General features: G+C 40.0%; 1 pseudogene; it reads left to right on the forward strand.

The window, feature by feature from the left end:
* The first annotated feature begins 3,111 nt into the window (after positions 1-3,111).
* LOC144256516 (B-cell CLL/lymphoma 7 protein family member A pseudogene) lies at positions 3,112-3,730 on the forward strand (annotated as a pseudogene).
* Positions 3,731-12,206: the final 8,476 nt, after the last annotated feature.

The raw sequence follows: 12,206 nt of genomic DNA on the forward strand, positions 1-12,206 counted from the left end.
CCCAAAATAAAAATGCCACATAATCCACAAGTCATAATTTGGGGTAGCAGTGCAAGGTCGTACATGCCTGTACTTCCAGTGGCTTAGGAGGATAAGAGGTAGAAAACTAGGGGTTTATTCTCAAGTTAAAGACCAGCCTCAAGAACTTGGCAAGGTCCTAAGAAACTCAGTAAAACCCTCTCTCAAAAATACATAAATAAATAAAAGTGTTGGAGACTGGGTATGTAGCACACTGGTAAAGTGCCCTGGGGTTAATCTCCAGTATTTAAATAAATAAAAAGATATAAATACTAATTCAATCCAGTAATAATAACTCTGGGTATATATGTAAAAAAATTGGAATCCTTTTGCTAAATATATTGCCACACGTCTATTTTTATTGTACCTTTATTCACAGAATCTAATAAAAGGAAACAAATAAAGTACCTTTTAAATAGAAAGTATATCAGAAAATGCCTTCTAGCTGCAAAGCATCCAATTAGTCCATCCCTTCAGAAGCTGCACACTTAAAATTCAAACTGGTCCCTAGAAGGCAAGACTCAGAGAGTGGTGTTTTCTAAATACTCCAAAAAATTTGGAATCTCTGGGAACCTTGTTTCAGATATTCTAAAACTCAGAACTAGGTCATATGGGAGGTCAGAATGAGAACACAACACATAGTAAATTCTTTAATGGGGAATCTGAACTCAGATACTGTCATAACCAAAAGCAGTGTTGGAGATAAAAAATAGATTCTGTTTCACTGATTTCTGGGTTATGGATTCAAATCAAATATATATTAGAAAAAAGTTAAGGCTACTGGTTAAAATCTACATAAAACAGGTATTAAAAAAGTACCAGGGGCTGGGTGTGTTGGTGCAAGCCTGTAATCCCAGTTGCTGAAGAGGCTGAGGAAGAAGTATCAAAAGTTCAAAGCCAGCCTTAGCAGAAGCAAGGTGCTAAGAAACTCAGTGAGATACTGTCTCTAAATAAAGTAAAAAAAAAAAAAAATCCTGGGGATGTGTCTTAGTAGTCAAGTGCTCGTAAGTTCAATCTCCAATATCCCCATAAAAAATGTACCAGGGGGCTGGGGCTGGGGCTCAGTGGAGCTCACTTGTCTGGCACATGTGAGGCACTGGAATCAATTCTCAGCTCCACATATAAGTAAATAAAATATAAGGTCTATCAACAACTTTATATATATATATAGTACCAAGATATTGACATGGACTTTGATCTAATTTGCTGTGTACTTTAGCCCTTATGATTGAAGTTGGCCAGGCATGGTGGTGCATGCCTGTAATATCAGCTGTTTACAAGACTGAGAAATAAGGATCATGAATTCAAAACCAGTCTCATCAATGGTGAGGCACTAAGCAACTCAGTGAAACCCTGTCTCTAAGTAAAATACAAAATAGGGGTAGGGATGTGGCTCAGTGGTAGAGTGCCCCTGACTTCAATTGCTGGTCGCCCCCCCCCAAAAAAAAATATGGGTCTGAGTAAATAGCTCAGCTTGTAGAGTGCTTGCCTTCTAAGCATGAGGCCCTGGGGTCAGTCCCCAATACAGAAAGAGAGAGAGAGAGAGAGAGAGAGAGAGAGAGAGAGAGAGATTGAACTTGCATGTAATTTAAATTCAAGTTAGTCCCACTTTTATTTTTTCCTGCCACACCAGAAGAAAAGAATTTCATGAAATGTTTGGCATGTTTCTGTAGGTTACTTATTTATTTATTTATTATTTACTTATTTTTATGTGGTGCTGAGGATCGAACCCAGGACCCTGCATGTGCTAGGTGAGTGCTCTATCACTGAGCCACAACCCCAGCCCCTTCTGTGGGTTATTTTAATAAAATGGTCTGACCATAAATAAATAAACAAACAAATTAATTAATAAAGGAATAAACCCTCAATTGATGACCCATTACAGTTTTTAAAAATCCTTAAATGGGACACATTAACCTCATTTAGGAGAGATTCATTCTTTTTAATGTCACCTAATTTTATTCTGCTTTCTTCTCATGTGAAAATCTCAGAATGAGAAATTAAAATGTTTTAAAACTGCCCTCCAGTTCTTGAAGAAAAACATTAAGAATGACACATACATTTGAAATAAAACATGGGGAAATAATGCTTAATAATGCTGAAAGTGGAGTTTTGAGATGAACCAACATTTCTCAGTTTGCCAATTGAATCTGGGTGCTTGTCTCATAAATTTTGAAGAAAAAAAAATCTATTTAAGCAAGAAGAAATAGAATGCCCACCATGTGGTATGAGGAATGATATCAGAAAAAAAAAAAATTCATTTTTGTGTGCCATCTTAGAAGTTTACTCATGGTTTGGGGCAGAACACCAGTTAGTGGCCAGGTGTGTTTGAGTGAGGCCCATTATCCGCATTACATGGTCATTATACTATCTATTCTATTTTATACTTACTCACACTGTCAACTAAGAATCCTAGTTTTGGATATGTGAACAGAGAGCTGGAAAACTAGGGGTTTATTCTGAGACCTATGGAGAGCTAAACTGAAGTTCTGGATTTCAGATTTTGTTCTGGATTTGAGATACTGCTTCCCCTACATTTAAAAATCTCAGGACTCATGAAGAGAATGAGTTAAAAGCCAGCATCATCAAATTTGTGAGGCCCTAAGAAATTCAAAGGGACCCTGTCTCTAAATAAAAATACTTTTTAAAAAAGGGGTGGGAATGTGAATCAGTGGATGAATACTTCTGAGATGAATTTCTGATACCAAAAAGAAAACAACACACACACACACACACAATAAATAAATATGTAAACAAACAAACCCTCATGAGTAACAAGCCCTAAAATCAGCAGCCTCTCTCATGCATGAGTACAATAAATGGATTTGGGGTTCTCTTGATGATCATCTCAGTCTTCACTGTGCACTCTGGAGTCATGCTGGACTCCTGGGACCTGGAAGCCCACAAAGGGCTTTAGAAAGAAGCTGAAGGCACTGGGCCCCGGCGTGTGCTGGCATCAGGCTTTGTGTGTGTTTGTGTGTGTGTGTGAGTGAGTGTGTAAGTGTCTGTGTGTGAATGAGTGAGCAGGCAGGCGCGAGTGTGGCCCCAGGACCTGGCGGGCGCGCTCCCCCAGCCTCTCTCCCCGCCAGAACCATGTAGGGCAGGTAGGTTCGAGTGGAGACCAGGAGCCAGGTCAAAGATGATGTCAAGAGGGTCATGGCGGCTATCGAGAAAGTGCGCAAATGGGAGAAGTGGGTGACTGTGGGTGACAGGTCCCTATGAATCTACAAATGGGTACCTGTGATGGAGCCAAAAGTTGATGATAAAAACAAGAATAAGAAAAAAGGCCAAGACGAGAAGTGTGGCTCCCAGGTCACCACCCCAGAGAACAGCTCCTCCCCAGGATGATGGACATGCAGGAGGATAACAGCAACCAGAGCTCCCTAGCAGATGCCTCCCGCATCCCACAGGGGAACAGCAGCAACTCCAGCCCTGCACCAGAGCCCAACTCCACCATGCCCAGCGATGGCACAGAAGCCAAAGTGGACGAGGGGAAGGAGCACCGTGGGGCTGAAGCCGCTTCTGATGAGCAGAACTCAGTCTTGGATGGAAACTCGAGGAGCAGTTCAGAGAAAGTAGGCTGGCAGCAGAGATGTCCACAATCTCTCAGGACTTGGAAGGAGTGCCACCCTCTAAACAGATGAAGCTGGAGCCTCTCACCAGAACTCGGAAGAGACTTAGACGCCCAGCTCCCTCCTCCGGCTCACCCTAGAAAGCGCTGTGAGCGCCATTCCTCTTGGGCGGGAACAGGACTCCTAATGTTTGAAGTTTACCAAGTGCAAATCCAAGAAAACCCAGATGGGCGAACTTCTCAGACACTGAAGAACTCTGGGGTGAAGCGAAACACCCGAACCCCTAAGCGGCTGTACTGGTAGGCGGGCTCACCGCTCAGGAATGTCCACACTGTCTTGGAAGCCAAGGTCACATTGGTGTTGCTGCTGTTTCCCCCCCCACACACACTTCTCTATTTATGGATATCAGCTATTGGAGGGTGGTACCATCAGGAATTCACTTTTCTGTCAGGGGCTTTTCACTGTTCTACCAATTCCTTCCACTTTCTTTTTTTGTGCCTTGTGCCCTTGAGGTGACCTCTGGCATTTCCTGGTTGTTTTGCATCTCCCTATACAAAGTGCCCTCTCAGTCCGGATGAGGCAGTGGCCACCACCTTCCTCGCCCTGCTCCTTCCTGCCCAGGACTGCTGTGGAGTGGGCAGGCTGGAGCTGCAGGACAGTAGACACTCCTCAGCTGGCCCAGTTTTGGAAGGGGGGACTTGGGCACCCTCTGAGCCCTGGGTGGGGTTGGCACCAGCCTCCAGGACTCCAAAAATTATAGGTGCCAGGATTCAGTCCTCAAGGGCTGGCCTCCTCAGGTCCAGGCCATGCCCTTACCTCCTCAGGGCCTTGGGGGCTGGGTATTTCCAAGTTCCCAGCAGCCCAGATGGACATGCAAAGCCCTTAGATTTTTCTGGCACTTCCACCTTCTTGCCCCTACTGTCACCCACCACCTCTGTCACTGCTTCCTCCTGGACCTCCGAAGACCAAGTGGCTTCTCTGGATGACTGCATGTTTGTCTCCTTAAGAGGATAGCAGGGCCAGGAGGTGGGAGCAGGCAGTGGGAACTTTCTCACGGGATGTTGCTTGGATTTCAAATCCATAGAAACCTGCTGCCCTCTGACCAGCCCCCCACCCCCATCCTTGGCCTCCCCCAGTACCCCAGAGGCAAGATTGCAATTGGAGGAAACCCACTCACTTCTGCAAAATGTTCTGACTCCCAGAGCCGACAGTTGGATGGAATCTCATTCCCAGGACATTTATGCCACCAGGGATCAGGCCTTGATGGTTGGGCCTTAAAGGCCAGAATCAAGGCACCAAGGAATTGGAAAGATTTGCACACCCTCCAGAAAGGAGCCACTGAATTCCCCTCCCTATGACTGGCCTGCGCTGGGATGGTCCTCTCAAAGCAGAGATGCCCCCTTGGATGAACTGCCTAGCTATTGAGTTTTGAGGCCTGGTTTGCTCTTAATCAACATACGGACTCCTCAGACCATAAACCTTTTTCTCAGCTTTCTTTACTGCACTGGAGTTCTGACTCCCTTTGAGTTGTGTGTTACTGGGGGGTGGGAGGGGGACTTCGGGTTTTGTTGGGGGTTTTTGTTTTTGTTTGTGTTTGGACTAATTGGTGCATATTCAGGTACCACTTTGACATGTGGATCTTCCCACTCCATGGGAAGTGTCTGCCAGGTTCCATTTTCTAAGACTTTCTGAGGGTGAAGCTCCTATTGTTCTTTTTTGTTGTTGTTGTTGTTTTAACGGAGCGTATATATTTCCTGCACTTCAAGAAGAATCAAAATGTTCCTGAATTTCAAATACCTCATGCAAAATGTCTCCTGAAATAAGAGAAGAAAAAAAAAAACACTTTGAAAAATCTTAATGTTGAAGTGAGCAATGCCGAAAGGTTCTGTCTTAAAAAAAAAAAAAAAAAAAATCCTTGTACTTATCACTTTTGCCCCTCAGGCGGTCAGTTCTGCTGAGAACTGTGTTCTGCGCCTCAGCATGGAAGTGACCCCAGGCGCCACCTCTCAACGTATCTCAAGGCGGCTTTACCTTCAGATCCTGTAGAGTTAGGGTAACATTTTTTTCTTTGCACAAAGCTCCATTTTGATGAAAGATGAATCTGGATATTTATTTCTGTTTTGGAAAACCGGAGAGGTTACAACCCAGACAGCTGAAGGAGACTCCAACAGCATCCATGGAGACAGGAAGGCAGCCAGGCCTCCTGTGCTCACATGGCCTCTCTGGACAGGCGAGGGGACCCGGCCTGGTGGAGGATGAAGATGTCCACTGTACCAAGGCTGTCATTAGTTTTTCTCTGAAGTGCCTGAAGGTAGGAATGGGCCAGCAGTTGAGGCCAGCTGGGCCCTGCCAAGGCCACACCAGGCAGATCGCCAGCAGCCCTGCACTCCACGCTGGCCGGAAAGGCCTTCCCTGTGGCGTGGTTAGACTGCAGAAACCCAATGTGCTTCCTTCCCTGAGGCAGTCTGCTCCTTGGAGCTGCTGCTCCCCACCCACCCTGCACCCCTCATCCTCTTCCCCACCACAGAATCTAAGACATTTTAGCCGGCGGAGCCAGGGGTGGGGGATCCTAAGCGATTGCCTTCCATGGACATCAGGCCCAGTGGCCTAATGGGCTCTCAGGGCAAACTTAACTCCCCCACAAAACTTGAAGGTGGGGGAGCTGCGGCTACACATTCCACAAACTGCTGGCGCTTACACCCATAACCCCGAAGGCTGATGAGGGATTCATACGGGTGGTGACCTCCCATCATCAAAAGGTGTCATGGTTTGGAATGTTCATGATGGCCGAGGACCTGGTTAGAGGTATAAAGAGCTTTTTTCACCGTTACCTAATTTTCCCCCCTCTTAAATGATTTTCTTCTTTGGTGTGTGGTACAGCAGTATAATTTTTCACTTATTTATTCCATCAGTAGATGGTTTGTACAATGTACAATGGTTCCATTTCAAAAAGTAAAAAAAAAAAAAAAAAATTCAAAAAAAAAAAAAAAAGAATGAAGCTGAAAACACCATACAATAATGAAACAACATGCCCAGAATTTCAACTGCTGATGTAAGCCTCACTAGAGTAATAAGAGGGAGGTGAAGGCTAAGCTGCTACAGAGAGACCCTCTGGCCACAAGACTCTGGAGAGGACCAGGAGGAGTCCCAAGCCAGGACTGCCAGTTTCCACCATTGCCACTCCTGTCAGCCTTAAGCCACCTTCCTCCGCAGTCTCAAGATACAAGGCACACTTACCATTTCCCGGCTTTCAGGGTTCTCAGCGGTCTCCCTGTGGTTTGTTTTCAGCTTCTCCATAGCACAAAAACCTGGGCTCCGGATCCAGGACAGAAAGTACAAAAAAGTTTGAAAAAATGGCGGGGCCCAGAGGGGAAGGGAAGGGAAGTTCATGGAAGCCCGCCCCCTCATCACCGGCTGCGTGCGGATTGGACAGTTCTCGCCTAAGAGACTGATTGGCCAAGGCTTCAGGCACTGCTTCCAACCTGAGCCAAGTGGGCGCAGAATCAGTCTGAATGACAGGCGGCTCCATTGTCACTGTTAAAAGAACAGAAAGCAGCAAGTGGGGATGTGGCTCAAGCGGTAATGTGCTCGCCTGGCTTGCGTGAGGCCCGGGTTCGATCCTCACCACTACCTACAGATGAAAGTGCAGTGTCTGTAGAAATACACTCCGTTGTCTTTTTATCTTTTTAAAAAAAGACTACAGATCAGGGCTGAGGATATAGCTTAGTCAGTAGAGTGCTTGTTTTGCTTATATAAGGCCATGGATTCAATGCCCTGCACTACACACATACACTCCCGCAAAAAAAAAAAAAAAGAATTAAGTAAAGGATTTGGGGGCTTAGGGTTATGGTTCAGTGGTAGAGTGCTTCCCTAGCATGCATGAGGTACTGGGTTGAACACCCAGCACCACATTAAAAAGCCAACCAACAAACAAACTACTGATGGTATTGTGTCCATCTACAACAAAAACTATTCAAGAAACAATAAAGACTGTGTATTGGACTTGTGCACCCTGACTACAGAACCCATAAACACTTTTTATAAATAATATTTACATATGTCTTCAGACAATGTATAAAATTCTCCTGCAATGGCTTTTCAAGTAACTTATATTACAGGTATGCTTCACAACCCTGAAAATCCCCACACCTCACTTATTATTATTATTTGATGGCCTGTTAATTGCATTAAATGCCTCTGTATGGGGTTATTTTAAGGCAAAGTTTTCTTCCAATAATAGTACCTAACCCAGAGAGAATTGCATTAACACTTATAACTGATTGTAAGGTTAAAGCAATTTGTGAATAAATATGTATATATTTTATTTATTAAAATGATATCACAATTACTTTGATATTTTTTTAACTTTTCTGTTCTTTGTCTCATAAAAAAGAAACAAACAAAAAAAACCAGTTTGAGCTTTAAACTCATTAACAATGTCCTTATATCCCTTCCCCCCCAAAAAAGTGACTCACTGGTATAATTCAAATTATTGAGACTCATAAATTTTGGATCCTTTATTTTAACTAGTGAAGTCTAAAGATTTTCTTTTTGTTTTCATTTTTAAATGAAGCCCACTTTTTATAGCTTTCTTGTTGTGTAACTGACCTTTAATATTCTGCAAATTTTACCCCCGATTCTGATCACTTTGGACTTGATGTTTTGATGAAGGGGATCTCAAAGTGGTAATTTTTTGCACAGTTCCCAAGTGAGAGAGCCAGGTGAATGGGTTCTGTGTTCAACTCTTCCCACCTAGGAGTGGAATTTATAGTTCATAGGGTATGTCTCAGTAAGTAGTAAAACACCATTTCTATGTACCTTTACACTTTTTCATGGCTACAAGCTGACTTTGACAATTCCAGTCACATTACATCTTTGTACTTGTTAGTTATTAGTTAATTCATTCATTCATTTATTACATTATTTATTTGTTTTTTATTAATTCACTTTTTCTTTAGTTGTCATTGTTCTTACACTACTCGTGAATACATAATTGCATAAATATTCTGAATGTTAACTTTTTGTTAAATATTGTTTTATGTGTTTATTCATACATTTACTTTTCATTGAAATGTTTTTCCTTAGCCAAGCCTGATTTATATTAGACCTCAATCTTTGTTTATGAAGGCTAGATAAAATCACATTATTTCAAATAACTCAAGGATTTATCATCTTGGCAGAACCCTAATCACCCACTAAAGTTGACCCAGTCTGGGTCAACTAAAAGCTGTGTCAAAACTCCTTTTTTTTCTTATACACACCTTAATAAAGAATTCCTCTCTCACTTTTATAAGTTGGAGAGCAGACTAACTTTCCAAAGCAGCAGTTAATAACCTAGATGTGTTTTCCAACTAGTTCACTATTACTTTTAAATGATTTACATCCTTGACACTAAGAGTGTCACTGATTTTTTTTTTATTTTTGCAAGATCTCTCTCTCTCATATTACAAATTGAAATCAGATATAATTTTTTGCTAAGAAAAACTCTCAGTCTTTAATAAAATATTCTATAAAGAAAAAGGGTTTTGTTGATTTTCTTACAGGCTCACTAAGTTGCTGAGGCTGGCTGACTTTAATGTTTTAGAATATAATATTATACAATATATACACAATTGTGTATATATATATATATATATATACACACACACAATTGTGTATGTGTGTGTGTGTGTGTATCATTGAATACTCACCAGGAGAACATACAAAATAACAGTAAAGCAAAATTGAATGAAAAAAATGGAATGAATGAATGAATAAATAAATAAATAAATAAATAAATAAAATAGATGAAAAAGTACAAAGATTTTATGTGACTGGAATTTTCAAATGTTGATTGTGGCCACACAAATTTGTAAAGCTACTTGGAAATGGTTTTATACTACCTACTTAAAGATACTCTGTGAATTATCAATTCCACTCCAAGGTGGGAAGAAATAAACACATAATCCATTCATCTGACTCTTTCTTTTGGGGACTGTGACAGAGTTGCCTTCTTCTTTTGCTTCTACCTTATTTCTGCCTCCAAAGAAACTACCCCTTACCCTCATGCTACTATTGATCCACCACTAGACTTTTTAGATCTGAACCCTTGAGCTTGTCATTCTTTCCCTCTTTCCTTCACAGCACTTTTGTTCTCTTCCCCTATCTACTCCACCAATACTTTTTCATGAATATTCACTACTACATACTCAGCATCCACCAATCTCACATCCTGACCCATCCCGATCCTGCCTTTTCCATGGATCACTTTGAGATCCCCTCCACTCAGATATCAATAGTCCAGAGTAAGGTCAGGTTAGGGTGTTATAGATGCAGGTTTTTAGAAGTCATTTACATAACAATAAGCCTATAAAAAGTGGGATGTATTTTAGCTGAGGTTAAAAAGAAAATCTACAGACTGCACTGTTAAAATGAAGTGCCTAAAATTCACTAATCTCAATAATTTGGAAAAAGAAATTCTACAAACAGGAGAGTAAAGAAAAGAACATAATACATAAAGTGACAAATTTGAGGACACACCAAGTATATATATCCAAAGAGTGTCATATATTGGTGCTATCAAAAGACAAATTAATTTGAAATCAATGTGGTTAATGTGAGATGTAGTAATCATTTATTAATTATATATAATGGTAGTATATATGTATATGTACCAAATGCATCTGATATAATTATGGGTATATGTTGTAAGAAATGAACTCTACAGTAATTTTTTTAAATTTTGCCAAAACACTATAAATACCTAAATCTGGGTTTATGTATTACCAAATATTCAGGATACATTTTATACTTTATAAAATTTATCACTGACCAATAGACCTTTTTTTTTTCAATTTTTGAAAGGAGTAGTATTTATTTCCAATTAGAACATAATGCCATCTTTTATTTTTTATTTTTAATTACTTTTTAATTATATATGACATCAGAATTCATTATAATTCTTATTAAACATATAGAGCACAATTTTTCATTTGTCTGGTTTTATACAAAGTATATTTACACAAATTCACTTCTTTATATATGTACTTTATATAATATACATCATATTCCACCATCATTTATTTTTTAATAAAGTTTTTTTTAAAGAGAGAGAGAGAGAATCACTTTTTTTGTAGATGGACACAACACAATGCCTTTATTTTTTTGTGGTGCTGAGAATTGAACCCAAGTCCCACCCATGCTAAGTGGGCACTCTACCACTAAGCCACAATCCCAGCCCTCCACTATCATTTCTAACCCTATGAGCCCTTCCCTTCCCTCCCAACCCTCAACAGGTCATTTTGACACACACTGAAGTATTCGATGAAGTTATAGAAAAGAGTATATACCTTATAATAATATGAACAGATAAACTTTTGTAACTAATACATAGCATACTACTATTACTACTACTACTAATAATAATAAACTTTGCATTTAGAAAACAATAAAGTATACATCTGGTACTACTGACATCTTCCCCCCCAAAAAAAAATGACATCTTTTCCAAAAAAGGGGGAGTTATTTGTGGGAAAAATTATATTCTATGCCTTCTTAATATCAAGAATAAATTATTTTCAGAAGTAATATATATTTCAATATAAAAATAAATAGAACAAGGTTCCATGACACACACCTCTAATCCCATTGGATTGGGAGGCAAAAGCAAGATAATCCTGAGTTCAAAACCAGCCTCAGAAATTTAGCAAAGCCCTAAGCATCTATGTGTGACCCGTCTCTGTGTGCCCCTGATTTAAATTTCCAGTAAGAAACAACAACAACCAAAAGAATACAGAGTATTGATGAGGACACAAAACAAATTCTCATGAAGAAAGATGGAGTAGAAATTGCTGTTTTTTCGTCATGAAAACTGTTTATGTATATATGAAGTACTCCTCACCAAGCAGCATAGACCTGTAGAAATTATAGTATGTGTGTACCATAACAGTGTACAGTTACAGAATAGCATAAGGTTAGAGCTATACTTGTCAACACAGTGGAAATCTATGGCCTAGGAGGAAAGAGGAGGTACATTCAAAAAAAAATAAATAAATAAAAATAATAAAGTTTGAGAAAAATTGGTTTCTAGAGCCCAGAAAGATTTTTGGTTTAATTAGAGTACAAAATACCCCAAAGTTTTATATTGAAGTTACATCTGTCAAATACATTACATGTATAATGGCTTTTGAGGAAAATATGTAGAACTTATCAAAAACTAAATAAAAATTTACAAAAACACATAAAATACCATGTGTGTAAATAAAACTAATCATTACAAAGACAACTATTTTAACTATATTTAATATATAATATTTTTTCATCAAAATTTTAGCATGTTTTTCTTTAAATACAAGAAGAGAGCTGGATGTGCTGGTGCACAATTGTAATCCCAGCACCTTGGGAGGCTGAGACAGGTTTATTGTGAGCTCAAAGCCAGCATCAGCAAAAGTGAGGCCCTAAGCAACTCAGTGAGACACTATCTCTAAATGTCATACAAAATAGGTCTGGGGATGTGGCTCAATGGCTATGTTCCCTTGAGTTTAATTCCCAGTACCAAATAAAAGAAAAGGAAAGAAGGGACCAAAAAAATCAACTTGGAAATAAAATATGTAAAATACCACAAAACCTTTAATAAAA

Source organism: Urocitellus parryii, chromosome 8, assembly GCF_045843805.1.
Source record: "Urocitellus parryii isolate mUroPar1 chromosome 8, mUroPar1.hap1, whole genome shotgun sequence".
Taxonomy (NCBI): domain Eukaryota; kingdom Metazoa; phylum Chordata; class Mammalia; order Rodentia; family Sciuridae; genus Urocitellus; species Urocitellus parryii.